Source organism: Rhinopithecus bieti, unplaced genomic scaffold (assembly GCF_001698545.2).
Source record: "Rhinopithecus bieti isolate Rb0 unplaced genomic scaffold, ASM169854v2 scaffold_12573, whole genome shotgun sequence".
NCBI lineage: Eukaryota > Metazoa > Chordata > Mammalia > Primates > Cercopithecidae > Rhinopithecus > Rhinopithecus bieti.
The window spans coordinates 1782628-1787408 of NW_016807321.1; the positions used below are offsets into that span (position 1 = coordinate 1782628).

Consider the following 4781-nt stretch of genomic DNA (forward strand, 5'->3'; position numbering starts at 1 on the left):
AGGAAGGAAAATAAAATTTCCAGAACTTTTAAAATTATCATTAATATAAAAATAACATCACTGCCCCTAGGACTGTAAAAAACAAGCGTGTCTAAGGACAGGAGTGGGTCCACCCCAACCTGGCACACAGTGGTCCCCTGCAGAGTCTGGCCCTGCACCGAGGGGAGGCATTCACAGCCCAGCCAGGCCTCTGCAATTATGCCTTCAATGCCAGAACTCACTCACCCAAACTGAACAATCAGTCACAAAATGTGCCTTCAGGACTCAAGGTTCTTGCTAAATCACACTCAACCTACATTTTCTAGCATGTGAACATTTTCTGAACATCTTAGGGAGAGGAAGTCTGCAGGAGAACAAAAGGTCCTCAGTCCACCTTGCTTCTTTTCCTCCATTCCACAGGCTGCCTTTTGTCTGAGTATGCACTGGACCGGGGGGCGGGGGGCTCTACTTCTTCCTAACTGGGCAAGGGTCTCCACACAACTCCAAGGTAAAGGGCCACAGGCAAGATAAAGGGGAGAAAAGAAAGAGCTACAACTTCTGGCTGGGCGCGGTGACTCATGCCTATAATCCCAGCACTTTGGGAGGCCAAGGCAGGTGGATCACGAGGTCAGGAGTTTGAGACCAGCCTGACCAACATGGTGAAACCCTAGCTCTACTAAAAATACAAAAATTAGCCGGGTGTGGTGGTGCACACCTGTAATCCCAGCTCCTCAGGAGGCTGAGGCAAGAGAATTGCTTGAATCCGGGAGGCGGAGGTTGCAGTGAGCCAAGATTGTGCCACTGCACTCCAGCCTGAGCAACAGAGCGAGACTCTGTCTCAAAAAAAAAAAAAAGAAAGAGCTACAACTTCCTGGGCCACCAATCGCAAATGGCAGCCAGTCTCTGAAGTAACCCTTAACCAGAGATCCAAGGAACCAAGAAATGTAGGTGATCTGAACAGAGGGGATGGTGGTTAAACACCATGAAGGAAAGACCCATTCTCAAAAAGAAACCGCGGGGAGCTGGGTCCCACCAGCAGCAAAGACCGTGCAGGCGTCACTGACGCCAGCCTGGCCTGGGAGAGCAGTGAGTGTGGCGGGCGATGAGTGGTGGGGAAGGCGGCGGTAAGTTTGGGGTAAGAAGAGGCAGCGTCCAGAGCCCAAAGAACACCAGTTAGGGTTCCACATGAATGCCACTCAAAGTACTCACAGAACACGTCTAAACACAAGCACGAAGGACTAAGTGCAAGGGATAAGAAAATATTCCCCGTTTCCTGTTTCAGGAGGGTATCAACAATGAGTGATGAAAGGAAAATGTATTGTTTAAATAAGGGAAAAAACATTTTACAAATTAAGAACATCCTGGAACATGATGAGCCATTTACTGTCACTCAATTTCAATGGCGGCCATCTAGGACAGAGCGCCTAAGGGGAAAGGGGGCTCACAGGCGAACGCCTCCAGCTGCTGGTGGGCACATTTCCCGTTAGGGCATCAGGGTCTCTGAAGACTGTCTTCAGAAGCTTTTTAGCCAAAAAAGTTACAATGATGAATTCGTTTACATTGACAGACTTACTTCATATTTCTAAAATATAATGCTTTTTTCACCACGATAACTTTGGTGTTGCAGAGTTAGGCTTCAAAATAAAGAACTTTAAACAAACATGAATAAAAAGCCACTTTAGGCTGGGCGCAGTGGCTCACGCCTGTAATCCCAGCATTTTGGAAGGCCAAGGCAGGTGGATCATGAGGTCAGGAGTTCAAGACCAGCCTGACCAATAAGGTGAAACCCCGTCTCTACTAAAAATACAAAAATTAGCTGGGCATGGTGGCAGACGCCTGTAATCTCAGCTACTCGGGAGGCTGAGGCAGGAGAATCGCTTGAACCTGGGCAGAGGTTACAGTGAGCCGAGATCATGCCACTGCATTCAAGCCTGGGTGACAGAGTGAGACTCTGTCTTACAAAAAAAAAAAAGCCACTTTAAAATTTTACTTAGGCCAGGCACAGTGGCTCATGCCTGTAATCCTAGCACTTTGGGAGGCTGAGGCCAGCAGATCACCTGAGGTCAGGAGTTAGACCAGCCTGGCCAAGATGGTGAAATCTCATCTCTACTAAAAATGCAAAACTTAGCTGGGCATGGTGGTGTGCCCATGTAATCCCAGCTACTCAGGAGGCTGAAGTGGGAGAACTGCTTGAACCTGGGAGGCAGAGGCTGCAGTGAGCCGAGATCGCACCACTACACTCCAGCCTGGGTGACAGAGCGAGACCCTGTCTCAAAAAAAAAAATTTTTTTTTTAATTAAAAAATTTGGCCAGGTATGGTGGCTCACACCTGTAATCCCATCACTTTGGAAGGCCGAGGCGGGGGGAGCACCTGAGGTCAGGTGTTCGAGACCAACCTGGCCAACATGATGAAACTCCATCTCTGCTAAAAATACAAAAAAAAAAAAAATTGGCTGGGCATTTGGCTGGGCATGGTGGCAGGTGCCTGTAGTCCCATCTATTTGGGAGGCTGGGGCAGGAGAATCTCTTGAACTCCGGAGGCAGAGATTGCAGCAAGCCAAGATTGCGCCACTGCACTCCAGCCTGGACAACAGAGCGAGACTTTGTCTCAAAAAAAAAAAAACAAAAAAATTAAAATTAAAAAATTAAAATTTCGGCCGGGCGCGGTGGCTCAAGCCTGTAATCCCAGCACTTTGGGAGGCCGAGACAGGCGGATCACGACGTCAGGAGATGGAGACCATCCTGGCTAACATGGTGAAACCCCGTCTCTACTAAGAAATACAAAAAAGTAGCCGGGCAAGGTGGCAGGCGCCTGTAGTCCCAGCTTACTCGGGAGGCTGAGGCAGGAGAATGGCGGGAACCCGGGAGGCGGAGCTTGCAGTGAGCTGAGATCCGGCCACTGTACTCCAGCCTGGGCGACAGAGCGAGACTCTGTCTCAAAAAAAAAAAAAGAAAGAAAAATTTTCACTTAAAATACTACTGATCTCCCGTGCTGACTTCTTGGGGTTTAACTCTCACTGAGGAGATGTTACTTTCATGAGGGTGAGCTCAGCAGGAGCAACTAAAGTCACTTAAGCAGAAAGCTGCAAAAAGGCAACAGCCACACTACAGGCAGGGGTCCTCGTCACAGCTTCAGGGCTTTGCAGAGGATCACGCAATGTACATGCACAACACTGAATTCCAGTCCCTCCAATGGCAACCATATTAAACGTTCAAAGCAATATGCACAAAAGTTACCTCACAGAAAATAGTGCAAGTCCTCGATACGATGCTATTTAGACACAGAAGCGCTTCAGAACATCTCGCCCCACTGCCTTCCCAAGGGCGAGCACCTCCTCCTCTCTCCATAGCCCCTTGTTTTTTTGAGATAGAGTCTCACTCTGTCACCCAAGATGGAGTGCAAAGGCGCAATCTTGGCTCACCGCAACCTCTGCCTCCTGGGTTGAACTGATTCTCCTGCCTCAGCCTCCCGAGTAGCTGGGACTACAGGCGCCCACCATGCCTTGGCTAATTTTTGTATTTTTGGTAGAGACGGGGTTTCACCATGTTGGCCAGCTGCTCTCGAACTCCTGACTTCCAGTGATCCTCCCACCTTGACCTCCCATAGTGCTGAGATTACAGCTGTGAGCCACCGCACCTGGCCTCTCCACAACCCCTTCTGTGTTGAAGCCAAGATCCACCCAGTTTTGATCCCAAGGCTTGGGTTCCTCGCTAGTGTGAAGTGAGTTTCCAAATTATGAGGTAAATCAGATATGAGAAAATATTTTACTTTTATTTACTTCTTTTTGAGACACAGTCTTGCTCTGTCACCCAGGCTGGAGTGCAGTGGGGTGATCTCCACTCACTGCAACCTCTGCCTCCTGGGTTCAAGCAATTCTCCTGCCTCAGCCTCCCAAGTAGCTGGGAGTACTGGTGCACACCACCACGCCCGGCTAACTTTTGTATTTTTAGTAGAGACACGGTTTCACCCTGCTGGCCAGGATGGTCTCAAACTCCTGACCTCGTGATCCGCCCACCTCGGCCTCCCAAAGTGGTGGGATTACAGGCGTAAGCCATCAGGCCTGGCCCAAGAAAATATTTTTAAACTAGTAATCTTGACACTGATGTAATTGAAACTGTTGTATTTGAAGTGTTAGCAAAGAAAGAGAATTCTGGTTCAACAGAAAAGTCAGTCACGACTTCTCAGTCACGCATGAATTATACAGTAACCAAATACATAACACGTCATGACTGACAACAGGGTCCACACCACCATGGGTCTACACAGACCCAGATCCCACCTGTGGGTCTACAGCGATGCGGGCCCCTGTGGGGTGGTCCCTGCAGGTTAGGTCCCCGAGAGTGGGTCCCAGTGGGGTGGTCCCTGTGGATCGCGTCCCTGCGGGTCGGGTGTCTGCGGGGTGGCTCCTGGGGATCGCGTCCCTGTGGGGTGGTCCCTCAGGGTGGGTCGCGTTCCTGCGGGTCGTGTGCCTGTGGGGTGGCCCCTGTGGGTCGGGTGCCTGCGGGGCGGGTGCCTACGGGATGGCCCCTGGGGGTCGCGTCCCTGTGGGTCGGATGCCTGTGGGGTGGTCCCTGCGGGTCGCGTCCCTGTGGGGTGGCCCCTGCGGGTCGTGTGCCTGCGGGATGGCCCCTGGGGGTCGCCTCCCTGCGGGTCGGGTGCCTGCGGGATGGCCCCTGGGGGTCGCCTCCCTGCGGGTCGGGTGCCTGCGGCGTGGTCCCCCCGGGCTGGGTCCACCGAGCAGGCCGCTGGAAGCCGACCCCGCGCCCGCCCGCGGCGCCAAGATGGAGGCAGGAAGCGCCGC

The 4781-nt window shown here is 51.7% G+C and overlaps 1 protein-coding gene across 1 annotated transcript in view; it reads right to left on the reverse strand.

Annotated features, from left to right (window-relative positions):
- Positions 1-4760, reverse strand: part of GMEB2 (glucocorticoid modulatory element binding protein 2) — a 29048-nt gene extending 24288 nt beyond the window's left edge. Inside the window, exon 1 of the mRNA XM_017881248.1 lies at positions 4260-4760. The gene's annotated coding sequence lies outside the window, so the exon portion shown is untranslated. The remainder of the gene's footprint in view (positions 1-4259) is intronic.
- Positions 4761-4781: the final 21 nt, after the last annotated feature.